This window comes from Marmota monax, unplaced genomic scaffold (genome assembly GCF_021218885.2).
Source record: "Marmota monax isolate L192 unplaced genomic scaffold, Marmota_monax_Labrador192_F-V1.1 WCK01_AAM20220418_F8-fsc00014, whole genome shotgun sequence".
Classification (NCBI taxonomy): domain Eukaryota; kingdom Metazoa; phylum Chordata; class Mammalia; order Rodentia; family Sciuridae; genus Marmota; species Marmota monax.
This window is the reverse complement of record NW_026695222.1, coordinates 36,958,198-36,985,570: the sequence shown is the minus strand read 5'-3', so window position 1 is coordinate 36,985,570 and position 27,373 is coordinate 36,958,198. Positions and strand designations below refer to the sequence as shown.

The window sequence follows — 27,373 nt, the reverse complement described above, 5'->3', positions numbered from 1 at the left end:
CTAGGTTTGTGCAAAGCCAGTTCCCTGCCCACCAAGGACTGTACTGCCCACTGTGGGGCCACCCAGACAAGCCCTCTCCAAGGTCCTCCTGCCTACGTGGTGAGGCCGGGATGTAGGCCTCTCCTGGCACAGTGGTCAGGAGGTGAGGGGGCTCCCCCTTGATCTCTGCCTCCTCCCCAGCTGAGTGGGGACCTGAGAAAGGGGGAGATGTGGTCTCTGAAGGAGGATGAGCAGGGGACACCTGCAGAGCCTGTCACATGAGAAGCGTGTGGCACCCCAGGGCTTCTTTGTCATAGCAGCCAACCGACAAGACCATAATGGTCAGTAGCAGAGAGCCTGGAGACACAGCCCAGCGCTGACCACATAGCAGACAACGGTAAGTCCCTGCTTCCCTCGCCCCCTCAGTGTCAAACCGGCCCTGGGCCACTGCAGGTGGAGGGTTTGGCTGAGGAGTTCCTGGTGAGACCACCCCTGGGCCACAGGTACACCTGAGAACCTCGCAGATCCCCTGTGGTGTTCTTGGGGTCTCTCAGAGGTGCCTGCAGGAGGCCATGAGAGCCAAGCCTCCCAGGCAGGTCTGTGGGCTGCGGAGTGAGGGGACCCACCCAGAGCTGTGCCCTGCAGACCCCAGAACTGGGCAGAGGAAGGTGCACCCAGCCTCTCCTGGGCAGGTCTCTGGCTGGTAATCCAGACTCTGCAGACAGCAGCAGCCTGATTCCCATCCAAACCTCCCTCTGCACGGCCTCCAGTCACCGAACCTCCCAGCTGAGCTGAATCACACAGGGAAGGGCGAGCAGTTGGGCTTGGGACGCAGCAGGAATCTCCTGCGAAGTACAGCAAAGGCCAGGCCACTTGGGTTTTAAACAATGGTGCTTCCTTCAGAAAATGACGGGCCTGGGAATGGTGATGTGCAGCTGGTGTGAAGCCAGCCTCGGGTTTCCGTGCCCGAGTGGACGTTTCCATCAGAGGGAAGGGCTGTGTGTAGGGGAGATCTGGGGGTCAGGAGGTGCGAGAGCTGAGGGGAACTGCTTCTGTGCATGAGATTATGGTTTCTTCCCTCTCAGAAGGTGGAGTGTACAGCCAAGGGAAGGTGTCTGTGCGGGTGCCAGGTGTCTAATGAGTGAGAGAACAATCTTCAGATGGCGTCTCTTAAAAGTTGTAATTTCGAAACCGTTTAAGACTCACAGAGGCTGCAAAACCCATGCAGCGAGTTCCTGAGTGTCTCGCCCAGCTTCTTCCCGTGTCAGTGCGGTCCCACGGAGCGCTCATTACCTGACTCCGGAAGCCGGCACCGATGCTATTGACTGAGTTGGGGCTCGGTTGGATCTCATCAGTTTTTACATGCCCCCTTTGAAAGCGGTGCATTCGGTGGACTCCTTTCTGAACGCACCCCTGCAGGGAGGCATTCTGGGGAAGTGTGCCTGCCTTCCATAGCCATGTTCTTCTAGCCCAGCGGCCTACGCCAGAAGCAGAATGGTGGGCTCCTTGTTCTGGGAAGTTCCAGGGAGTTCCATGCCACTTTCATGATGGTGCTAAGAAGCCCTGGGTGACAGCTCCAACATGACTGAGGGGGAAGCCCGGCCCACCCCTGCAGGTCACTGCATGGACCAGGTCCTGGGCTTGCTCTTCCCCCTGGCGAGCTGCTGCTGCTGTGGCCTGCATGGCCAGGGACATTCCTGAGGCTCAGGGAGGGAGATGGAGGCCACAGGCAGGTCCCAGCCTGCTGCCTGCTGCTACGAGCTTTTCCCTTTTAAGGCAAAGACCGACTTCTGGAGTGTTGCCCTACTTTGTAGGGAGAAGAGCTCCCGCAAAACTGGCTCTGGATTCCTGTGTATTTTAAAGTGGGATCCTCCACGCTTGCTCTCCTGGGCCCGCTGTGGCCACCTGGCTCCCTCCTCTGCAGGGTCCCAGCCTGGCCTGCTATGTTCCCCTGCAGACGCGCCAGCCACAGGGCCACCACTTCCCAGGCACCACTCATGTCCGAGATTAAGTGAGTCCTTACAGCACAGGAGCTGCCAAGGAGGCCGTGTGGACCCAGCGCTCCCTGTGCCCGCGTACACGAACACACAAGAGCACATACGTGTGTGTGTGTGTCCATGAGCTCCTATCCCCCATGTTCTCATAAGGACATTTTATTACAAGACTCTCGCAAGAATGGTTTCTGGGAGGAAGGGTGAGCAGGCCTTCTCTACATTTGCACAGAGAACAACGAACAGGGGTTTCCTCTTAAGAATTTCACATAAATACAAATCCACTTTCCTTCCTATTCTTTAAATTTTTTTTTTTTAGAAATTTTCATGTACGTCCCGGAGGCAGGCAGGAGGGGAGGCCATTTGGTCACCCATTCCCTCATGCTTGAAGCAGACCCCCACCAGCAACCGCCACTCAGCTGCCCCTGGTCCTGCTGTCCCCGTAAAAGGCACATATTTAATTTATCAGTGTTTTCCTTTGTTCCAGTTCAAGTTCAATTAGTTGGATTAAATGGCATCATGATACGAGGAGGCTTTGAAAAGAGTTTAAAGCACTACACACTGTGTCATCATGAAGACCGTGGAAAACAATTTGTCCCAACCACAATGGGGTGACATGTGCGTGGGAATGGCAGCCGGCACACGCTCCGCATTAGCAGAGCAGACGTGAGCTGTGCCTCTGGAGGGCTGCTGGACAGGGACGTAGCTCCACAGAGCCGCCGTGTCCAGCCACGTGGCAGGGGACACCCCTTCACCTGGGTAATGCAGGCCGAGGGGTCAGCTTTATTCTGGAAGACGCCCACCACAGCTGTCCTCACTGGGAATCTGTCTCAGGATCAGCCACTCCCAGGTCCACTGGTTTAGTCAAGAAAAATCTGGCACATAATTTCACTGGGAGTAGACGTGGACCTTCTGGTGACAGGGACTCCCTAGTTCTGGGTGACAGGAGCAAAGCCACCCATGATTGCCCCACAAGCAATAGCAGTGTCCCTTCTCCAGGCATTAGACAGACACGGGCAGTGCCCGGCACCCACCCACCAGCCATCTGGGTGGACTGTGAGGAGACCCTGAGGCCCATTTTCTCTGCAGCCCTGAGTCCCAGCTGTGGCTGACCTGGTGTTTATCACGGGAGTTTCCCGCTCCTGCCTGGTGGGCCTCTCGAGGGAGGTTTACAGTGGGCACCGTGGGCAAGGGTGGCAGAGGCAAGGGAACGGCAAGAAGAGCCTCTGCGGTGGGCAGGGGGCTGCTCTCTGCACAGCAGACAGGCTGGGGTCACCACACTGTCCCAACACTCCCCAGCCCAACATGGACTGACTGGAGGACACAGGCTGCGATCCGAGGCCACCTTCTGAAGGGGCACAGAGGAGGAAACTGAGGCCTGTTTGTGAGGTGGGTGGAGGTTGGATGGACGAGGCCAGCCAGCTGGGCAGCTGCACTAGGCCGTCTATACATGGCTGGCCCAGGAGGCACGGTGTGGCTTGGGGCACTCCAGGGCACTTGGTAAGCACCAGTGTGGGATCTACCCCTTCAGCTGGGTCCTGAGTGTGCACGTGCCTGAGCCCAGCCCCTCCTGGTGGTAGGACCCGGCCATCAGCCAGCCAGGGGTGCCTGCCACTGTCCAGGGGGAGAGTCGGGCAGTGCTGTGGCAGACCATAAGGCCACAGGGCAGCACCACAGCTGGTACCGCTGCACGTGGCCCGCGGCCAGCAGCTCTCCTAACTGAAGGGGGAAATGAATCAATTAATAAAAACAAATTACCTTTTACCAAGTTAAATAACAGCTAATATAACGAAGTCTCTGTGCGCATGGCAGATTTATGTCACCCGGTGCCGTTCCATTCCAAGATGGACTCATTTAATGTGATATTAAAAGAGATCAAATTAAACTTTAATGAATGAGACACTCAGTGTCAGAAACGGCGCGCAGGCCTTCTCCACATTGCACAGTTGATGGACAGCGGGTCCATCTGGGACCCTTCTCAGTGGTGGCAGGGGCGGGGCTGGGGGGAAGGCTGGCCCCGATGGCTGGCCGGCTCCCTCTTACCTCTGTCCACCACTCAGCAGAGGTGACGTTGCTTACAGAGGAAGGAGGTCAGGTGACAGCCACACTGGGCTCCTGAGGACCATGGAGGGCAGAGGCTGGGGGTACGGGTAAGACATGGCAAGAGCCCAAGTCCCCATGAGACCCTTGCCACAGAGCAAGCCACCTCCTGCCCCCCCTCCCCCAACGGGTGGGAATGTACCAGCTGGTCTTCACCTTCCACAGGATGAGCCTGAGGCTCGGGGATGGGGCAGGGACGGGTCAGCGTGGCACAGTGTGGGATCTACCCCTTCAGCTGGGCCCAACAGACAGGGTGTGGCTATGAGTTGGGCTTGGGAGCAAGGCCCTCCTGGGTTCAAATCCTGCTGACCCTATGGTGTGTGGACTGTGATTTTCTGTGCCTCGGTCTCCCTTGTACCAAGCGAGGCTCTGGGGGGAAGACTGGGCTGGGTGGTGGTTGGTCCCCAGGCTCAGAAAGTTTGCTGGCACTCAACCACAAGGCCCTCAAGCCAGCGAGTGACAGGCCAGCTGCTCAGCCTCGGTGCAGAGTCACTTCAGTGCTCTGACCCACGAGGCCCTGCTGGGATGTGCTGGCCCTGCAGGACACACAGAGCCACACACTGGGGCCTGGTGTCTGCCACGTCACAGATCCTACCAAGGAGGAGACAGAAGCCCTGCCCTTTCTAGTGGGTGAGGGTGGAGGAAGGCAGCGCCCTGCAGGTCTCCTGCTGGACGGAGCCGACCAGAGCGCAGGGTCCCAGTTTCCTCCTGGTAGAGGGCACATCCCTTCGTGGCCAGGAGGCCCCAACACAGCCGCCCACAGCTGAGACTGTCCCTGCCTAGCAAGCAGAGCGGACGCCTGCCACCCTCCCCCCGCCCGTCTGTGACTAGCCTCCCATTTCCCACCGGGTCTGGGAGCTCCCACAGCAACGCTGCTCTCGGCCTTGCAGGGACTCCTCGGGCCTTCAGGTCTGCGGCCAGGGAGGCCTGGGGCGCGTGCCCTTGGCTGGCTCCATTCCCGACCCGGAGAGGGGGGCAGGACAAGCATCGCCCTCACAGGGCTGCTCAGAAGAACACGTAGGCCAGATGCTGAGCTCTGCACCCGCTGCCAGGAAGGACCGGCCAACCCTGTGCGGCCAGCATTCAGACACGCAGGATGGCCCTGCCGCTGCAGGAGGTGGGCGCTAGGGTCACCCCCACTTTACAGGTGAGGGCGCTGAGGCACAGAACGGCCCAGGAACTTTCCCAAGGCCACACAGTGCCGGGTGGACCTGGGACTGGGCCCAGGGCCATGGTTCTGGAGCCCGGATGCTCCCTGTGCCTGGGCTCCCCGCAGCAGCTCCTGCAGCAGTCTTTCAGGCACCTGCGCGTGCGTGCAGAGCCGCGGGTCAAAGGCAGGGCCCCGCACAAGCTAGGCTGGCGCTGTACACTGAGCCAGGCCCTACCATCACCCCACTCTGAAGATGGGAGACTGAGCCCAGCTGGGTTGGGACACAGGCCACCGGCAGAGCAATTCCTAAAGAAGAGGCTCAGTAGAGCGGGTCTGCCCGGGGCACGCATGTTGACGTCCCCTGGCACGGAAACCATGACCACCACTGCAGGAACGTTCCTGGCTCCTAGAAAGTGCCTTAGGTCCCTGAAGGCTGTATTTACTTGGAGATGGTGCAGTGGCACCTGAGAAGGGTCAGGAAGCTTGGCCAATGCTGTCCTGTTCAGAGGCCTCTCCTGTGGGGAGGCCGTGGCAGTGATGGCCTCATCGCAGGGAGGCCCGTGCACAGGAGGCCCGCCCTGGGCTTGTTTGGGGCTGTGAGTGCATCTGCAGAGGAAGGAATTGGGAACAGGTGCACCCTCAGGTGACTGGTGGCTCCAGCTCCGTCCTGGACCCACAGCATGTTCAGGATGAAAACCACGAAGCCAGCGGCGCATGGCTAACGAGATGCAGCCGCCAGGGGCCCGTGTGCCCTGTCCTGAGCAGGTATGCTCCCCGGGGCTCCTCTCCACAGCAAGTACAATGTCCTCGCCAGCCACGGGGCTAAGCCACTTGCCAAATCCCAAGGTCGGGAGGGAGGCAGGACCCCAACGCGAAGCCATCGCTCTGCGGGACTGTAAGCCGGGTGGCTCTGCAGCCCTGTCCAGCAGTTTCCACCGCAGCTGAACACACCCTGCGCCAGGCCCCCATGCCTCCACCGCCAGAGACTCATGGTTACCAAAATACACGTCCAAGACTCTCACTGCAGCCAGACAGCGGGACCCTGGACAGTCCCCCAGTGTCCAGCAGCAGGCAGTGGTGGTCTCCATGCACAGTGACCACCTACAGCCACGTGGCAGTGCACGGGCCACAGAACATGTTGGGCTCAAGAAGCCAGTTAGCAGGAATCTGCCTGAAGTTCAACACCAGCAGACTAACGGAGGTCAGAGTTCAGAGACTGGCTCCCCGGGGAGGGGCCGGGGCCAGTCTTGGTGGTGGGCTCCGTGTCCTGGCCACTCGGGCAGCTGTCTCTGCAGACCCCCACTGTGCACTCAGTGCCTTTTTCTGCATGTGTGCATCCCGCGTTACAAGCACAGCCTCTGCTCGAGGGAGCTGGAGGGTGCGCATCCCCACCAGTGGGCTCTGGACGGGGAGGGCCCCATCTCCAGCATGAGGAGCCCATGGACGGCGACTCCAGCCTCCTCAAAGGTGCTGGCAGGGTGGAGCCATGCTCTGACTTGGGAACGGGCCCACCTGCTACCTCAGTGAAGCCTCCCCGCGGGGCCATTTCACCCAGGTTGGCGCAGCAGCCCTGAGTCACTGTGCTCACCCGGCTACCCTGGGTCTCGTGTTCTCCTTTAAAATAGCTCATTGCTGAGCTTTCCGCCGACCACCCTGTGCACTGCTGTCTGTGATGCTGTGACTCATGGACACAGGCTTTAGGTCGCGGTGTGAAGGTAGCACGACCCAGAGCCTGCCAGCAGACTGCCTGAGATGCGTGGTCCAGCCGGGCCTCAGTTTCCCCGTCTGTAAAGCAGAGGCTGCCATCCTGTCTGGTCATGTCCGACAGAGAGCACGGAGCTCCTGGCGTGCCCTTGATGAGCGTGCTGGTCCAGGTCTGTTACTAGTGACACACAGGGTGGTGGACACAGGCCGAGGAGGGGATGGATGCTCACGGGCCCCTCCTGTTAGCATGTGCAGACCTGGGTGCTGCCGTGTTTTGCTTCGTCTCTGGGGACAGACCCCTGCACAGCGCCGGGGTGACAGGGGGAATCATGTCCCACTCTGGCCTGGCGTGGCAGGTTGCCTGGAGCGTTGAGCCCCGACTCCTGTGGCGGGTGCTGGAGCCTGGCTGGCCAGGGCTGGAGGGGCCCTGGAGGTGGCCCGGGAGCCACTGGAGGGACATCAGATGGGAAGGGCGGAAGGACAGCTTGTGGGAACAGCCAGGCGGAGGCAGCAGTGCGAAGGGCTGGGGAGGCCGAGAAGAGATTCTATCAAGAATGAAACTACCAGGGGCAACTCCGTCGTCTGTACTGGTGACTGGTCCGCCTCAGGTCCTCGTTAAAGAAGGGCAGCGTCCACACTGGGAGGACTGTGGCAGCGCTCAGCGCAGAATCCAGCCCCAGGGATTTCCCTGCAGTGTGACCTTCAACCTGATGTTCCCCACACTCAAGTCTACCTTTATGAAGGACAGACGCCTGGGCTCAGCTCCTGACCGACAGCCTGCATAGCTCAGACGGGAAGGGAAGGCCTCCTGCCCTCTCTGGCCACTATGGGGTACGGGGTCTTTTCCTCTGTCTGCTCTGGACAGTGCTCACCAGCCATGTGCTCCTGGGTCACATGTAGTCTTCTGGGATAGCAGTGTCCCTCCAAGCCCTCTGGACCCACCTGAGCTCACCAGGGTTCCCAGGGTGAGTGACAGGGGACTCCTGAGGGGCAGGGCACAGGGGCCTGCACGGCCCTGGGCCCCCTGGAGACTTTCGAGCCTACCTGCTGTTTGCCCCATGGGACGTGAAATTGCTTTGTCCTCAGCAACAAGACCCCAGGTTCCCCTTCCTCTCAACATGATCACGAGTGGACGCTTTGGCAGAAACTAGGAGAGTGGGCATCCTGACTCCAGAGAGGGGCCAGCTGTGCCCGCTGGCTCCTAGCCCATGGCTGAGGCTGTGGGTGGTGAAGGCCCACCTGCCCTGCCCACTTCCAGAGGCTCTGAACCCTCCCGCTTCCCCATGCTGCTGTCAGCGTCCCCTTGTCACCACTCAGGAAAATAGATTTATGACCCTCAGGACCCTCCTGACCATAGTTCCAGAGCTGTGCTCCTGATAATGAATATTTGGGCTGAAATTCCATCTGTATTTCCCAAAGCAAAATAAATCTCTGGCTCTCAATTCAACTCCACTGTGGAGGGTCACGTCCATATATTACCTGCCAACTTGAGGCCCAGGAAATACGTGGCCCTTTCATCGCCCAGTGATGAGGCCAAGGACAGTGGAGATCCAGTGCTGGACCGTGAGCCTGGAGTGGCCTGGGGATGAGCAGGATGGGCCTCCTGCTTCCCAGGGGGTGCGGCCCAGCAACTGCGGCCTGTTGTGACTGCGCTGGCGCACAGGCTGCGGTTGTCAAACTGTTTCAAGAGGAAGGACAACCGGTTGAGTTTCAGAGACAGGACAGTGTGGGAGGTCCGCATTGTGTGCAGAACGCCTGGGCCTCGGGCCCCGCCGGGCTCACCCTGGGCAGTGAGCTCCTGGGGCCACTTTGTCCTGCCTGTCTCGGCTTCCTCCCCGTGGATCGGGGAGGACGGCAAGGCGTGTCCTGCAGGGCTGTGTGGCGTTGGGACAGGATGAGCGTGCGGAGCTCCTCAGCCCAGCCTCCCTGGCTGTGGAGGGGTTTCCCAGGACAGCGCCACGCCTTCCACCCTCGGCTGGTCACCCACAGACCCACGCTGCTCCCTTCCCGTGCAGTCACAGGGTGAGGGCCTGGCAGAAAGGAGAGCGAGAGCTCGGACCAGCTCCAGGAAGCGGTGCCCCGGCCAGGAGAAGTGCCACAGGAGAAGTGCCACACGGGGCCAGTGTCCTCGGCTTCAAAGGTGGCCATGCTGACAGGCGGGGTGGCTTCTGCAGGGGACTTTGTAATTGGAGGGCATGTGTCCTTTACAAATGGAAAAGAAGGAAAACTCCCGGGTTTTCTGATCCTGTCATTAAAAAATTGATTTTGATGGACTGGATCTGCAATTTGCCAAAACAAATCCAAACAAAACACTCCCCTCCAAGCCAGCCACCGAGAAGCCCTTCTTCAGGAATCCTCGCCCCATGGGCACGGCCATGGCTTCCAGGAGAGCGAGGCTGGGCTGCGCCTGCAGTGAGGGAGCTCCTGTCGCCAACGACCCCTTGAAGCCCCCTGCCCAGCTCGCTGGCCGCACATCCAGAGCAGTGTCCCGCAATTGTGGCCTGGGCTGATGGTGAATCTTCAGAAGCCAGCGTCGGAACATGTCTAAGCGATTGCTCCTGCAATGCCTCCTCCCTCGCGCGTCTCTCTTGAGCTACCTTCAGTCTTCACGCACCTGCCTTGGGGAGCTGGGCCCCGGTGTGCATGGGGCTTCCGCACCAGAAGCTTTAGCAGACTCTCCTCCAGCCTCTGTTCTCGCAGCCCTCAGGCAGCGTGAGGCTTACCACAGGTGGGGCAGATGGCTTGGGAAGGTCAGTTTAGATGTCCAGGGCTCATTTTCTCCCACACTGGGGGCCCCTTTGCAGGCCTGGCTACAAAACTCCTGGGGCATCCTCTCTGAGGAGCATAGGGACGTGCACACCTGTGCACACCTGTGAACACCCAGGCATGGCCCAGGTAATGCCTCAGGTGAGGGAACAGGAAACCCAGGTGTTGGTTACAATGGCCACCTCTGCAGGCCAATCTACCAGGTGGCCAGCTTCCTGACTGCAGGACAGGAGCCTGGCCCCGATTTATTACTATGGTCATCAAGAGACAGAGACCTCACCTACGACAAGGGTCTTGATCATCACCTTTGCAACAGTGAGATGCGGGGCTCTGGTGGTTCAGACCTGCTGGGGCGTCACCGTGCTCAGGACAGAGTCTCTCTGTAACTATCTCCCCAGGAATGTAGGGAGTTCCCAGATATTTATTCTACAGTATAGTCATTGTCCTCAGGGCAGGAGGTCAGCACTGAGGGCAGAGGAAGGAGGGTGGCCAGGATGGCTCCGTCTCCCAGGGACCGTCCATTCCTGATGCAGATGCTCCGAGCTTCCCAGTGTCTGCCGGACCCTTGCCAGGTTCTGGTACCTTCTCTTGTCCTTCTTTCTCTGTCTATAAAACAGCTACAGTTGCCGCAAGCACAGACTAGTTTTATGATCACGAGCATATTTCTGAGCAGCCCTAATCATCCTAATGGAAAGTCATGCAGCCCCAGTGCTGGTCAGGGGGAAGACCAGCCCCCCGGGAACCCGGCCTGGCAGCAGGGAGGGCACCTACTTTCATGGCCCTGGCTGAGTGGCTGGGTTTCCGGGAGAATTCTCCATTTCAGTGAAAGGGACAAGAGAATCACAGAGCAGACCGTAAAATCAGAGGAAGTCTGGAGAAATACAAGAAAACCTCAGTGTCCTTCGGGCCAGCCATTCGGGCGTGGATTTCTAGGTCCTGGTGGTCACCCTGCACAGGTTCCAGCAGGTACAGGGGTAGGTGGCCGCCCATGGAGCTCTCTTCCTGCTCCACTGGTGACACATCCGGGCTACTGGTGCATTCCACCTCCCCTGAGGTCCCTCAGGATGCGCCTCTGCGCTACCTTCATCGTGCACGTGACCCCCCAGACAACCCCGCTGTGGACACTCACACTAAAACGGGGAGCAACCGGGCGGAGGGTGGCCACCAGCTCCTGGCGCCCACGGCCACTCTTCAGACGGCAGGCAGCGGTGGCCTTCCATGCAGGACGAGTCTCCTTCACAGGGAGTTGTGGGCTTAGCTGGCAAAGCGACACTCAGGTCACAAAAGTTCCCGTGGCCTCTTTGATGGAAGCCAGAGGGTGGGGCAGGACACCTCCAGATCCACTAACTCCCCTGTCCCAGGGTGGGACTCCTCCAGGACACACGGGAACCTCGGAACAGAGCCACAGCCCTCCAGTGGCATGGCACGTGCCCAATTCTGGTCCATCCTTTCCCAGGCGCGACTCAAAGGGCACATCACAAAATGTAGGCGCTGGTGCATTTCAAATCACTAAATTTCTGGGTTGAAGCTTGTTTTGATCAGATTTTCAAACAACTTTAGTGAATAACACCACACTGAAAAGCCCCGGCAGGTCTACGGGCTTCAATGGGCCAACTCCGCATGCTGAATATAGTTGCAGCTGACACTGATGATGACTTCCAAAGGACGCGGACCCAGCCGTGGGGAAAGTCGACAATTGAGCCTAATGAGAACCTCTGCCGTATGGAAAGTCCCCGCCCCTTCCCCTCTCTGCTCCTGCCTCCCCGGGCTCCTCCAGGTGATCCACAGCACCCAGGGGACCAGCTGTGGGAGGGGCCGCCTGCTTCTCACACTGGGGATGGGAGCTACGTCCTTCCCGGGCTTCAGTCCCACCCGCTGCCCACCTGTCCATGGGGCCTCAGCAGCCTTGCATTTCAGCCTCTCCTCCACTTCCAGGACCTCCCCAGCACCAGGGCCTCCTGCAGCTTGCAAGCCACCTGCCACTAGGCCTCCCAGGGCACTCTCTGGGAATCACAGTTCCTGTGTCACTGCTCGAGGCACAGCTGGGACCTGGCTGGTGAGGGTTTGGAGGGCCAAAGTCCACGTAGGCACTGCTCAGAGACCATGTTGTGTCCATCAACCCCGTGCACCCTGGTCTTTCCAGAGGACCCACACAGCTGGCCTTCCTGCTGCAGGGACACCACGGCCCCTGTGCCTCAGCCCACTGCCGGCTGTGATGCCCTCCCTCCTCCAAAGGTGGGCTGAGGGGTGGCCCCTGTTCTGGTGCAGGAGGTGGGCACGAGCCAGCAGCAGGGGGGGCAGGTGCTGGGCGAGAGGCCCCTGTCCTGAGAAAGAGCTCAGAAGCCAATGCTGTGGGGGAGGAGTGGGGGGTGGAACCCAGCTCTCCCCACCCCAAGCCTCGTGCCAACCAAGCTGGAAGCCCTCCTTGGGCTGCAGGTGCGAGTTACCATCATCCTGATAGAGTACAGTCCTCTGTGCCAGCCAAGGGCAGCCTAGTGGACGACTGTCTGGGTCCACAAGGCCACCATTCCCATCTGCTCACTGCAACTGGCCCAGCTGGCCCCTCCTGGAGAGCAGCCCCACAGTGCATGCTGCCCGATACTGTCCCAGCAGGACTAGAGGCTGGTGCAGATGCCACACGGGCCACCAAGTCTCCCAGTGCAAACCACGCTCCCTTCTCTGCACTGTGAGTCTGGTGGCTGCCAGCTAGTGGCCACAGTGCTCCGTGTCCAGGCCACCTCCCTGCTGGATGGCAGCCCTGAGACAGGGCAGTGGCCTCCCACCCCCTCCTGCCACCTCCTGGGCCCGTGCAGCCCACGCCTGGGCAGGGCCGCTGTCGGCGTGGGGGGCTGGTCTCCCCTCAGCCTGGCACTCACTGGAAACCCTCCATCTCCACTTGGATTCCTGGCTTTAAACAAGAATTAAAAATACACGGAATCTACTGTGCAGCGGGTGTGGAGTGAGCTGATTTATCACCACGTCGTCTGAAGCCAGTTATTACCATCAAGATGGCTCTGCCTGTTCCACGACCTCCTAATTAAATGTGGTACCAAAAGCTTGTCTGGCTTTTGGAAGAATCACCTTTGGAGAAAATGCGTACGTTGGTACGTCTGTGTGCGCGCCTGTGTTTATTTTTAGTTGTTTCATCCGACTCAAGAAACACATTCATCCCAAACCCACACACAACACGCTGCCAGCTCACTGGGAAAGCAAAATACTCCAGACTCTCGACAAGTGTCCCCCTGAAGCCTGGGGCAGGGCGGCCTGCAGGGCCAGCGCGTCCACAGCCTCTGCCCGAGTCGAGCCCTTCTGCTCTTTTCCTGAAGCTTCCGAGCACTCAGGCTCCTGGCCACAGGGTCCAGGCTCCTCTGGGGACCATTTCCACCCCAGTTCCCATCCAGGGGCAGTGGGAAGAGCGGAGCCCAACCAGGGACCTACTCGGGACCCACAGGAGGCTTTGCCAGCAGCTGCGACCACAGCATCCAGGTAGCCCCCGTGCTAGAGAGGACTGCCGGGTCCTCTCTCCCGAGTCATGTTTGTGGCACGTCAGAGCCATCTGCCCCCACTAGGTGTCGTGTGAATGTGTATCGGATACAATTCAGCCTGAATCTCATGTTAGTAAAATGGGGCTTCATCTCTTTTTAAGGGAGAAAGGAAAACAAGAATACAGACACAGCACGACGTATTCAGCGGCTTGTTCCTCGGAATGCCGGTGGCCGCGGAGCCCAGCTCTGTGGTAAGACTGGCACCCATGGCCACGCCCAGGGCACTGACTCCCACAGTCCTGCTATACGCACCAGGCTGAGGCGCGGCCTGCCCAGGAGTGTGCGCCCTCTGCCTCCTGAGGTTGGGACAGACTCGCGTGGCTCCAGGAGTCAGACTGTGCTGCTGGATAAGCCTCGTGATGTGTGACGCCCACGTAGCGCCCCTGAGTTCTGCCGGTATTCATGTTCAGAGTCCTGACGGAGCACGTGGTCCTCAGGCCCCCACGGCGGGTGCCTGCGCCACGAGGCTGTGATGACACCTCTCCAATCCCAACTCCGAGTCCCGATGCCCTCTCTAGGCTCTGACGGGCTGGGCAGTGGTCTACAGACCGAGTCTCTTTCTCAACCTAGCACAAGAATTTCCCATGTTTACTAGTCGGGACGACTTAGCACAGATGGGGACATGTGTGGGCCTGGCTGTACCTGGAACCATCTATGTGCCTCGACACATGGAGGTGGGAGGATGGGGTTTCCCCTACAACGCGCAGACCCCAGCTTCTTGTGAAGGAGACTCTCTGCCCCTTCTCACCCCCTTCCTTTTCCCAGCAGCACTTATTGAGCACCTACTGTATGCTAGGCATGATGTCAAGTATCAGCCTTGCAGAGAACAGAAACGGTCCCCTGGGACTCCCAGCACACACCCACCCCCACACGGGCACCACGGGGAGGCACAGCAGATGACAGGCACATGTGACCCTCACTGTCACAGCCCAAAGCTGAGTGCCAGGCTCCCGGCCCCAGTGCTAGCTTCTCTCCTGGGGACCCTGGAAGCAGATGGAAAGGCGGTCCCTCGGGGCTGCCCACTGCCTGGACTTTGCACCCCATTTCTGCTGATCATGTGCTACCTGGAAGCCTCGGCTCACGCCTGGAGGAGCAGTTACAGTTGACGCTTTTCAGAGTTTGGGGTTCTTTGTGATGCAGCTGTGGGCAGCCTGGTCAGTGCCTGGTCAGTGCTGTGGCTGGCCACAGCTCTGCACCTTCCCACTCTTGTCTGCATCTAGCTCTCTGCAGCCACCACCTTGCTCCACCGTGGAGCGACCCTCCCTGAATGGAACCTGCCCCACAGGCCTCACGTCCCAGCCTCCCTTCTGCGATGTGGGCACAGCAGATGTGGATTTAGAAAGGATTTCCACAAGAGAAATAGCCTGGAGCCTGCATCTTAACAAGATGTCAAGGAGGGAGTCGGGAACAGGGCGGGGGGCTCCCCACGCAGGGCAGGGGCTGCCTTTGTGGTTTCATCTCTTTCCCCATTAAATCAGACACTTCCAAATCAAGCCCTCGGGGAGGAGCGGAGACGCGCACACCGCACGGGTCTGAGCTGCAGCCTGTTCTCACCGCCGCTGCCGAGATCAAGGGGGTGTCACCACCCAGAGACGTGGGAGCAATCAACATAATTGTGCTTCTGATAGCAATTAGGCGGCCAGTCAGATCTGCACAGGGCATGGGCACTGTGCCGCAGCCTGCACGGTGGGCCTGCTGTCTGAGGAGGGGCCGGGGCCTGGTTCTCCGAGCACCCGGGGTGGGGGGCAGGAGTGTGTGCACTAGGGCTGCCTCTGCCCCTGGCCCCTCCTGGTAGCCCCACTCCTGTGAGGGTGAAGAGCACAGGAGAGCGAAGCAGACTGGTTGTGCCAGGCTGGGGTCTTGGGCAGCTGCCCAACCTGTCTGGGCCTCAGTTTCCCCATCTGCAAAGTGAAGGCAGAACCCCAGGCACCCGTGGGGTAGGGGCTGAAGGAGCTGGTGAATGAGGGCCGCGAGCGCTCTCCGCTCCACCCCTCATGCTCACCGTCCACCTACTGTCCACGCTCATTGGCGTCCACACTTGCAGAGGTATCCGTCACGACGTGACCCAGGCCCCTCAGTCACCCTCTGGTCCTTGGGGAGGACCAGGCTTTGCTAGAAGCTGCACCATGGGGCACTGGGCCACTGGTGTCTTTGACTGACAAGCACAGTGAGCTGAGGCACCGCCTGGACTTGACAACCAAAATGCCCCTGTGTTGCCTAGTGTCCCCACGTCCCCATCCACCTGGCTGAGAGCTGAGGCAAGGAGGCCCAGATGTCACCAGAGATAACCCACCAACAAATCTGTTTCAGCCTTGAGCATCATTTAGAGGAGTGAGGCGTCTCTGGGGCCATGGAGAAGTGCCAGGTGTAAGGTTTAAATATATAACTGGGCCCCTTTGTGAAAGGGCCCTGCTGCCTGGAGCCAGCCTCTGCAACAGAGGGACAGGCATCCTGGGAGCTTGGGCACCAACCCCCACGTGGTCCAGCCCTGGCCTGGTCCTGCCCCTGTGAGTGACACTTACAGGATGCTGCCTGGGGCACGGAGCCCAAGGCCCTGGACGGAACACCTCCCCCCGGCCCCCCGACACCTGCAAGTAGTGAGGTCCCCGTTCCCAGCACAGGCATCGCGATCCCTCGCCAGGACACAAGCCAGGTCCTCCCAGTCCAGAGAAGTCGGCGGGAGGCACAGCACACCCCAGGCAAGCACAAGCAGAGAGCCAGTGAGGGGGATCTACACAGCAAACAGGCCAGGACCCGGGCACTCTTGGATGACCAGCTCCCGGCGGATATCTCTCCTCCAGGGCGAGCCAGACACACAGGGTTCAAAGGCAGAAGCCCTGGTCACCTGAGAACAAACGCACCTCCCGGATGAAGCAGAAGATCATGCCCACCCCTGGGCCTGCTGGCATAGGCCCGGCAGAAGCAGGTGGTCACCAGAGCCGGCCGGTGCCCCAGAGGGGCAGCTGTCCTGAGCCCCGGGCAGAGTCCCCAGTTCCAGGTGTGCATCACTGAAGTCCCCATGACAACGGCCTTGGACACGACTGTGTCCCTCCGTGACTAGAGGCTGGCGGGCGTTGGGCCATCCCAACATCTGGCACACACTTGCTCCCGATCCTGATGCCTGACCCTGCGCCCTGGGCTGCTTCTCCAAAGGAGATTGAGAAAGCGAGGAGCTCATGCTGCATGCAAGCTCAGAGCGTGACAGTCACGCTAGGCAAGCGCCACGGGTAGGGTCTCGCCTCTGTGAGCACAGAGGGGGCTTCCTAACCGCAGAGGCACAGGAGCGGTGACGTCTCCACCATCTCTTCCACAAGCTGATGAGAATCTCCAACTATGCGTTCTACATGTTTTCCTTTAACCCAAATCACCTTTGAACTCATTGCCACAAACCAAAAGAACCACCTTGGCCTGGTAAGAAACCATCTCAGACAGCCTTGGGGAGGGAGGGCAGACTCCCGAGGGCAGAGGGCAGGGCGCGGAGGCCGCCTGCTACCCTCAAGGACAAAGACCACACAGGGCAGGTGCTGAGAGGCGGGAGGACCCTGCAGGGAGGCAGGCCTGGGAGTTCAGGGGGGTGCTGCGCTGCCCCTCACGGGGCCTGTGGAGCCGCCAGGTGGTCTCCTGGCTCCCGACGCTGGCATAGGTGGGTACAGCACACCCACTGTCCCTTCCCCGCCACACGGTCCCCCTCCACTGGCACAAGTCGCACCAAGATAGGTGAAGCAATGCCACCCCAGGCTGGGAAGACTGACCGATGTCTCCCCAGGGCCCCCGACGCGCTCCCCAGGGCCTCTTACTTCACATGGGTCCTCCTCAGGCATCCTCAGGGGAGCCGGGACACAATCTGGGAGGCACACCAGGCAGGTACAAGGACCCACGTGTCCAGCTGAGCAGCAAATCACTTACCTGGAAAGAAGAGAAAAGTCTCATTAGTTGAGTCCCGCAGTCCACCCCGTGAGGTTCCCTGAGGTGACAACGGCCTGGCAGGGGAGGTGCCAGCTCTGACAACCAGTGCTCTGTGGCAGCTGGCGTCCTCTGATTCACGCACACCCCAGCCTCCAGAACACGCTGCTCTGTGTGCCCGGAGCCTCACATGGCTCTGTGGGCAGCTGGGGACGCATCTCGGGGCTGTGGAGTGACATGTGCTCAAAGGGCTTAAGATTCAGCAACCACTGCCCCTGGCCCCCTGTGACTGCGTCACTCAATTGTGCAGCCACTGCTAACAGGGCCCTGGTGGCCAGGTGAGTGCCAGGAATTCTGGCCCCCTCTAAGTGGGTCCCGACGCCCCCTTGCTCTCCTGAGCTCTCCTCCCTGACAGCTCAGGACTGCTCTTCTGTGCAGCAGCTGGCAGGTAGCACCTGACCCACACTGGGAGCAGGCCTCAGGGACCATCGCTGTCGGACCACGGAGCTCGGGCACCAGGGGGCAGCAAGCAGGTGGGCTACGGTGCCACCCCTGGTTCTGCGCTAGCACAGGGCAGAAGTGGGCGTGGCCTGTCGAGGCCTCTGAAAGGTACACATAGGTCCTAAGGGGAGAGGGCTGGAGACCATTAAGTATCTGCAGAATCGGGGCCACTCCTAGTGGTCAGGGGGTGGCGCTGCCTCTGGAAGATGTCTCAGCCCAGCGCTGCAGAGAGGGCTGAGAGCCCAGAACTTCCAACATCAGGAGTGTTCGTTTCCTGCCCCACGGAGAGTCTCCAGGGGTGCTCCAGGGTCACCTCGGGGCCTGGTGTCCCAGAGCAGACGCCGCCCTGAGCTCATTCAGGATTTCAGAAGAGAAGCCTGGGGAGGACTCGGCAGGCCAGGGTTTTAAGGGAACAGGATTTAGGAGAGGCCTCTGCCTCGTGCCAAGGGACACCATCAGACTGCCTCCTTCTACAAGGACACATTTGATGGTAGGCAGTGCCTGAGCTTCCTGCATCTTTCCTTCCCAGGTCTCAGGAGGAAGGAACGCAAATCCCAAAGCACAGCATCTGTTTCCTTCTGCTTCCCACCCGACTCACACATGGTCCCCAAGTGCCTCGAGGTAAGCCTCCTGGGCTGAGGCCAGAGTCGGGCCAGGCAGGCGCTGGCAGCAGAGTGGCCAGCCTGGACCTCTCACCACCTGCACAGAGCAGAATTTTAATGAGCAAGTACTGTGGGCTCTGCCCCCAAGTACATCTGAATCCACTCTGCAGGCCGAGTGCCGGTGCTAGTGATGACTTCGTCACTTGTAATTACCATGCCCAAGCGGCCCTGGCGCAGCCCTCCCTCATGAGCTCTGGATAGCCCAGCCAAAGCTTAGCTTCCATTCCAGGCACAGCCTGTAGTAGTTCCTTGTTCTGACAAACCGCAGTGACGTAAACGGGTCATGGACACACATGCCCCGGCTGCAGCCCTGCGGGGCTGGTCAGCTGGGCCACCCCGTCCCCTTCTCTGAGGACGCCCTGCAGTTCCCGAGTGGGAGTGTCCTTGCACTGGTGGGTTGCCATAGTGATGAGAGCCATCATAGCGCTAATGCTAATAGTTATAATGGCCCAGTGGAGTGCGCGGCGACATCTAGGCCATGCCTGGCACCCTCTGAGCGTGACGGCTCCTGGACCCTCTCCAACCCTGGGCAGACACTGTCACCCACTATCTGAGCACAAGCAGAGGAGGTTGACAGGACCTGGGGCTCCAGACTCCCCTGGGGATATCTGGCTCGGGCCGGATGCTCAGGTTCCACCCTCAGCCCCCCAAACCTCGCCTTAGGCCAGTGCTCCCCACGGGGCTGGGGAGAGGGCTTGAGAACGTGCCTCTCATTCCTGTCCCCACAGGATGGCAGGTGGCTTGATGGCAGCCTGTGGCTGGGTCAGTCCAGAGACCAAGGTCCCAGTGCTGGCCGGGCTACCTCCTCCCTGTGTGACCTCAGGGACCCAGGCGCTCCGTCACATCTGGGGCGGCCCATGAACCACCATGTGTACCCTGACCGTGCCAAAACCACGCTCCTGGGACTGGGGAAGGAGGCTGTTTCTGAGGAAGAAAGTGCCAGCCACCCCTTGGCACTCACAGCCACTGAGTCCTCGACGTGCCCAGAGCAGAAGGCACGAGGGACACGGAGGCTTGGAGGGGTGAAGGGCGTGGTGGAGAGAGGGGTGGGCTAGCCAGGGCCTGTGCACCACCAAGGTCCTCACGACTGTCTTGTTGGTACTGGGGAGGGAGCCAGGGTGTCCGCCACGGAGCCACATCCCCGCCACTTCTGTGTTCTGTTTTGAGGCGGGGTCTTGCTGAATTTCCCAGGCTGGCCTGGAGCGGGGATCCTCCTGCTTGAGGCCTGTGTCCCACACCAGGCGACCCTGCGTGTGATCCTGATGTGAGGGCAAGTGGCAGCCACAGCTCCAACAGCCAGTGGCCCGGGAGCAACCAGGCAGCTGTGGGGGGAGGTCCCAAGCACCGAGCAGGCAGCTCTGAGGGCCCAGGTGCTGCAACTCCTTCGTGGGGGGCTAGGCCCCTGGCCCATGCCGTGCGGCCCAGAGACGCCGCTCCTGGAGGTCACTGGTGGCACTCGCCTCCTGCTGCTCCAGGCCATGGTGCAGGCTTCCTCCACTCCTGGGAGCTCACCAAGAGTCCCGAACCTGGGACTGAACTCCAGGTGACCCCTGTCACAGAGGACAGTGGCTTCTAGGTCCTGGGGTGTCCTCCCAGACCCTAGGAGGCCCACCCGCACAGCATGATGGGCCAGAGCCTCACCCCATCACTCCCGAGAAATTGTCTCCAAATTCAATGTTTTCAGAGCAAGAATGGATTAAAAAAAAGCACAGCAGCTCTTGGACTGAACCTTTCACAGGCGTCACCAGTGCTGGGCCCTGCGTCTGCTGGCCCACTGCTTATTAAAATATGGGTGGATTGACGGGCAGGGAGGGTCGGGAGGCCAGCTGTGGCCATTCAGGGCAGAATGTCTGCACATCCTGTCAACCAGTGGTGATGCTGACTGGCGCGTCAATCATCCTCCAGGTCCCAGGTCCCTGTGCTCACCCAACCTGCTCCCACCGGTGGCTGCCTCTATCCTCAGTGTCAATGTTTAATTTTTTATTACTGTTTTAATTATACATACCTAGGGGCCACAGAATGACAATTCGATAATAAATATGGAGTATAATTATCAAATCGGGGGAGTCACCTTTTCTATCCCCCCCCAACATTTTAAAAGTTTTTTGAATAACGTAATATCCCTACATATTTATGGGGTGCACAGGTCTCTGAGCAGTCTGTGGTGTGGCTGCCATTCCTTGAGCAAGCCCTGAAATAGAAGGCAGGGAGGACGAGCTCAGATTTCAACAGGTTAGTGAGATAAGGTTCTATAAAGATCAACTGCATATAAAAGGGGGGAGGAGGAAAGACGCCCTCAAACAGAGAGGGCCCTGAAGGACCCACACCCAGGGACAGACCCACCTGCCCCCCAGGAACCCAACAGGGACAGACAAGGCGAGAGCTCGGGAAAGACGGAACAGAAAACCCAGATCCAAACAGCTGCCCACAGAGGTTCAGGCGCAGAGTGACCGGTGGAGTGACGGGATGGGGACCGTGTGCCTGTCCTGCAGGTGCCGAGAGCTGGTTACCACCCAGACCAACGTCCCAGAGCAGACTGCAGGGCCCAGCACTCTCCCCCAGCAAGGGGGGAACCCTGCCAACCAGAGGCGCGGAGGGGGTTGCAGCAGCGCCCCAGACTGCCAGAGGCCTCCCAACTGGCATCAGGCCACACAGAAGCCAAAGCCGACTCTTGTCCAGAAAGTACCACCACTGCCCAGTACCCGAGCAGGCCACCCACACCGCAGGACGCCCTGCCAGCACCAGCGCTGCGGGGCCCGGGCCTCACCTACCCAGCTGTCCCTTGTCAGGACTTGGGAAGGCACACTTGATGGGGGGGCCTTCTCCATGAAATGTTATCTGAAAAGTGAATGAAGGTGGAATCCTCAGATGCTCTCGGGTTGGAGTGAAGGCTACGAGGTCCCCTTCAGTTGGGGATCCATGGGGAAGCACAGGTCTGTGGGTTCAGCACTCAGCTCAGCCTTTCTGTGATCTGCAAACTGTCACCACCCCTGGGGAGCCTTGAGGAACTTTCCCTTGCACAGTGCAGCCCCTGGGCCACCTTCCCCTCTCCCTATCTGCTGCCAGCTGCACCTGATGCCCTGGCCTTCTCTCCATTTCTTAAATTGCCATGTCTCCTCAGCCTCTGCCCAGCTGTGCCCTCCTCTGCAATCTTCCATGCCCTCAGCCTCCTTTCACACTGGTCAGTCCCTGGATACCCGTAGCTCGAATGCACCTCGTCAGGGAGGCCCTGGTGACCTCCAGGGATGAGGGTGGCCTCCATGGTCATTTCTGGACTCCTCCCCACACTTCCTCTGGTGATTCTCACTACCGTGCCTATGAGGCAGAGGCAGGTTTTGAGGGTCTCCCTGGTTCCTGAGCTGGGTTCTGGGTCCGGTCCTGCTCATCTGGAGTTCCAGACCCCTACACAGGGCTGTGAGACTCTACAGTCAGCTTGCAGAGGAACAGGCGAACACACTGCCCTCCCTCTGGCCCTCCTGTTGAGGCAGGTGGATTTTCTCAACAGGGTCCCCTGGTGACTTTTGTCCCTGCCTGGGCCTCCTCCTCCACTTGGGGCAGAGCTCTTTGTGGATAGGTCTCTTTCAGCCTCAGTTTCCCCAGTGCAGAGGGAGCAGGTGTCCAGGAAGACGGACCGGGGCACAGAGGCCAGTTCACCTGGTCTGTAACATACTCATGCAGAAACGGGAGGATCCTGAGCCACCTGCAGCCTAAGACGCTCCTCCTTCCAGAAGAACCCATCACCAGAGCAACAGACACAGGACCCTCCAAACAGGGACCACACCAGCTTTCAATCAGTTCCTTTCTCTCCCAGACTTCGTTACCCTAAATTGATGGCTTTGATTAAATGTCTTTTAGAAAAATTCTTAACTGCTATGTAATAAAATCTACTAGAGAATAATTCCAGTTCTCCCACATATGGATTTTTGTAGATACAGAATGCTTTAGAAGAATTATTCTCTCGCACATATTTTATTAAAAAGCCTGGTGCTAAACATCGCTCTTCTTAAAACAAAATTACTACCTGCAAGGAAATAGCTGTTTTTGAAAGAAAGAAAGAGAAAAAAGCCCTTCCAGTTGGGCCCCTCTGCATTTCATTAGGAGTTGTTTGTTAAGTGTTGAAGGGATAATGGATAACAATGCATTTGTTAAATGACAAAACTTCAAATACAAAGATTCATTTATGTTCCCCTTTCAAAGCAGCGTATGGTTTTCCAAATCTATCCAGGTTTACAGATTTCAGCGATTTGCACGCAGCGTGAAGGCAGAGGCGGAGGTTTCCTTATCAGGTTCTGTGCAATCAAGGGAGAAGAGCGCTCTTACACCAGGCCTCTCCAGACTCTGAGGAAGAACAAAGCAGTGATTTCCATGGCCGCCGGAGCCCGGGAGGCACCTCCAGGACTCCAGGACTCGAGGACTCTGGCGGTGGGAGAAGGATTCTGTGTCCCCTGGGCCCCAGGGAACGGCTCCTCCTCACGGCTCAGGAAACCTAGTTCTGCGTGACGGGAGCAGCTCAGCGGCCAAATGTCCGCTTCCTTTCCCGCCCTGTTTCTGTATGGGAACCTCGTGATGGGGGTGGCAGCTGGGCACACCTGGAGTCCCCTTTACTGAGCTTTTAGGTCTCCTCCAGGAGAGGAGGCGATGGAGGAGCACTGGGCGGGCTCTCAGGGGTGTCCCCTGCCTCCAGTCTCCTGCCTGGCCCTTCTCCCAGGGCTGGGTGGGGCCGCAGGTGGAGGGATGGAACCCTGCTCTCCCCACGGGGGGACCAGGAGGCCATGGTGATTCCGACCCTGCGTCACCCAGTAGCTTGGCTAGGACAGACAGCCTCCTGACCAAGAGGGGAGGGGAGAGGAGGAGGGAACCGGGGGACAGAGGAGGGCAAGGTGAGGGGCGGAGCGGAACAGAGGGGTGCACTGCTCCCAGCTGCACAGGGCGGTGGGGGTCTGCCACCCTCTGAGGGGATGTGTCCTTGCAGACCGCCACCCACGGGGGCACACAGGGCCCTGTGCTCTTCCGTCTGCTAAGTGGCTCTGCCACCACAAGGGAGAAGGGGTGCGTGTGCCCAGCTCCTGTGCCACCTGTCGGTACCTGCCTTCTACCAGGTCCCGGGAACTTACTTTTACAGGGCAACAGCGGCAGTGACCTCCAAGGGGAGACTGTTCTGTAAGAAGCAAACGATTGAGAGAACTGAAAGGTCACTCCTGGGCATTACAGGAGGGGGAACAGGTCTATAAACCAAGCAGGCACGGCAGGCTGCAGGCTGGGGGCGTGTAGTCAGCTTCTCCTGGGGAAAGGTCAGGGGGTGAAAAAACCCATTTTGGTGAATTTCCAGGAATGTTGGATGGCTTTGAATGCTTGGCCTGACTGAGCCCCAGGGCTAGTTTACAGGTGTCACCCATCCTGCAGAAGTCTGCAGCAGCACTCCAGGCCAGCAGGATGCTCTACCCGTGTCCCACAAACCCTCCTGCCCATCATACTGCCTCCCTCAGGCCCTGGATCTGTGGGTCAAGTCCCCCCACTTGTCCAGCTGCTGGGACGTCGACAGCGTCTCTGCCTCCCCCCACCACGAGCTCCATCTTCTCACCTGCCCTCCACCTCTGCTCAGAAGCAGACCTCCTGGGACTCTTCCCTGGGGACGCCCCATGGGTGTTCTCTGTCACCAGGTTTGTTGGAGGGGTGGTGGCACAGGCACGGGAACCCCGGCCTGCCTCTGGCCCATTTGTCACGTAAGGCTGATTTGGGCAAAAGACATGCTCAGCAGTCTGCTGAACCTTCACGGGAATAGGGAGGGACAGCCTGCAGACATCCAGTGGGACTTCCCAGGGCCCAGGGGAGGTTCCCGGCTACGGCCCAGGAGACCAGCCCGCAGAACCCCAAGCCGACCTGGGCACCACCCGGCCCCCCAGCTCCTACCCCGGCCCCCCAGCTCCTATCCCGGCTCTGTGCTGTCCACCATGGTGGCCTGCAGCCTGCGGGGCAACAGGACCCTTGAAGCTGATTCTTTCAGACGTGCCAGAGAAGAGGGCGCCCAGCGATGTCAACACAGGGTGTGGGATAAGGAGGGGAACTGGCTCACTGGTGCGTCCACACCTAGTGCTCGGTGAGGTGGCCTATTGTGGCATGCTGGTAAGTAGGATGCCTGTGTCCTTGCAGACCGCCACCCTCGGAGGCACACAGGGTCCTGTTCTCTTCCACCTGCTGGGTGGCTCTGCCACCACAAGGGAGACCACGTCACCTGTTCCCCCCCCCCACATTTCTAATGGGGCTGCTGGAAAACTCACGGTTCCACAGTGGGCATCATCTTTCCATTGGACAACACTGTCCTTCAGGAACATGCCGGGCTGAGCCTCAGCTCCTGCTGCCCAAGTGTCATTCAGGACGCCTCCAGCTCTCTGTCCCAGCTCTGGCTTTACTGTGCCCTCCAGAAGGCCCTTTCTCGGCCTGCAACTTACAGTAGCCCTCCTGAGCTCTCCCTCCTGCCGCCAGGATTTAATATTCTGGTTCTGCACACGCGGTCATTCTCGCCTTGTGATAGCATCCATACGTGTTGACTGGTCCTTCTGGGCCTCCCTTATAAGGGTGGCCTGTCATCTGTGCTTGCCACAGGGCATCGCGAGTCCCAGCAATGCCTGGGACACAGCAGCCAGCCACCTATCTGAAAGAGTCACCACCAGGAGGAGAAGACTCACAGAGACCCAGCACCAGCCTCTCCAGCAGAAGCACCGACAGCAGCACCATCAGCACCAGCACCACCATGGATATCCACACCAGCACTGTCGGCACCACCACTGCCACCTACACCAGCACTGACACCACCAACAACACTGACCGCCCCCACCACCCAATCCCACAGAAACCACCGCAGCCCAAACAACAGAGAAACCAGGGCAGACTGGTCTTCCCCTTCTCCCTCTCCCTCCGCAAGCCTGCTTCACGGACATTTGACTCCTTGCACGAATCCTGCAGGACAGACTACCTGTGCCCTACCTGTGCCCCGCAAACCCTCCTGCCCAGCACACCACCGGGCATCATCCTGAGCCGTCTCCCTCCTCTCGTGTCTTGCTCTCTGCTCCCCCCATTGAGTCACCAGCCTCCCGGGTCACACACTGTCTGCTCAGAACGCCTGTCTGCAGGAGGTCAGGGGACAGAGGTCTGAACTGCCCACCTTGTGTGCAGGTGGTGGACATCAGAACCAAGCTCAGAGCCCACAGTAACCCATGCAGGGCTGAACATGCTGGACCCCAGCGCTTTGGCCCAACTTGTCACAGAGGGAGCTCTGCTGGGAGCCACGTGCTACCTCTGGGCTTTCCACATGATGGACAGGTCAGGGGAGAACTCAGTCTGAGGAAAACCAAGTCTCCGCTCTCGCCTGGCACGGAGGGCTGCCTGACTTGCACGTGTTGATGCTGTGGAGTCGGCGACAGCGCCCCGCAGTCTTGTACAAGGCGCTTGGTTCCCCAGGACCTGGCGCAGCAGACAGTTACCCAGTGCTGATCACGTCTGGTCAGCAGTCGTGCCCTGAGTGACCACCTGGACCTTGCACAGATCACCCATTGTCAGATGGCTGACGTGCCATCGACCACCCTTGTGAGCACTTGGATTATCCTGGGGTGATTCTGTACCCTTTCATGACTCGGGAGGTTCCACTCTGGGTTCTCACGTGACGGTCACACAGGCTCGTGCCACAGGTGGGCTCACCTGGGCAGGGAGCGCCCATGAGCACAGTCTCAGAGTCACCCATGTGGAGGCTGCAGCCCCAGGTAACAGGCGTGTCCAACCACGGGAAGGGGCGTGTCTGAGAACGTCGGCTGCACTGACCACGGGGCTACCATGGCTTCTGCCCAAGTGCCCTTCCTGACCAGCAGCATCTGTCGCTGAGCACAGCTTCCTCCTGGACTCGCTCTGGAACGTCCTGTCCTCAGCCTCACGGCCATGGTGCTGCGAAGCACGATGCAGGTGACCGCGGCAGACGCTTGCAGACCCTGGGGACTCTGACATTCAGGGCAGCTGCAGACCCCACGTGCCCTCAGCAGCCAGGCCAGAGGGCACCTGCGCCCAGGCTGCCCAGTCCTGCTGGCCTTCCCACCAGCTGCAGGTGTGCCGTGTGGGCACAGCAGTGGAATCAGAAGGAAAGGGCGACGTGCACAACAGCTCAGCCTCAGCCCTGTCACTGCGCTCCACAGGGACATGTTAAAACATGGTCATCCTTGTTCCCTGTTGAAACTGCTGCTATTACAGGATGGCAGCCACTCTCAACGGAGGAGCGGTCTGTGGGGACTTGATGGACCCAAATGCACTCACGGCAGCTGCCCTCTGGGGCCCGTGAACGTGACCGTGCTGTGGCCCAGCCCTGCCGACTTCTCTTCTGTTAGACAAGTGGTCAGGCCTCAGAGGTGCAGCCCGGGAGGCCAAGTCTCCAGCAGGCTCAGGGGCCTGCCTGGGAGCCTCCTTCTCGGAGGGACCAAGCTGAAGGTGTCCCTTTCTATGGAAGGGCTGCTGGGAACGGAGCCTTGTCAGGGCCAGCTGTCTCCTGGGCTGAGCTACCTGGGGCCAGTTCACTGCACTGAGCCAGCAGGATGTGGGGACGGTACCAGCAGGGTCCCACCTCCTGATCCTGTGCATCCCAGAGTCTAGATTCAGCCCACCCTGCTCCCGCTCACCTCCTTGTGTCTCAGTGGTGGCTGAAAACTGCCCAGGACCCGTGCTCGGCAAACGAGGGGTCCCAAACCTCCTGCCAGCAGCTAATCACAAGTGACCATCCTGTACCTCAGGCTCTCCCTGAAGGAAGAGCATCTCGGCACGGCCGTCTGTCCACAGCGTTATGATTTTAGGTCCTTCACTTTCCTACCTTTTAAAAATTCACCCATGTGTTTGGGAAAATAATGTGTCCCGCGACCTTACACCCAAACGCGCTTCCTGGTGACCCACCCATTGGCACCTGTAAGACATGGAGGGGGACTTCCCAGATCTCAGTGTGGAGGCCTCTGGGCAGGGATTTCTCACCTGAATCACAACGTCTCTTTGCTTCGTCACACATCTGCCCATCCCTCGGCCCCTGTCCACAGCCCACCAGGA

General features: G+C 59.5%; 1 protein-coding gene across 3 annotated transcripts in view; it reads right to left on the bottom strand.

Moving 5' to 3' along the window:
• The window catches only part of Cdh4 (cadherin 4), a 408,941-nt gene that overhangs the window by 228,274 nt on the left and 153,294 nt on the right, over positions 1-27,373 (bottom strand). Inside the window, exon 1 of one of the 3 annotated variants that reach the window (XM_046433121.2) lies at positions 17,033-17,138. The exons of the other annotated variants lie outside the window; for them this stretch is intronic. The gene's annotated coding sequence lies outside the window, so the exon portion shown is untranslated. Of the gene's footprint in view, positions 1-17,032; positions 17,139-27,373 lie in introns of those variants that run through there. 3 annotated transcript variants of the gene reach the window in all.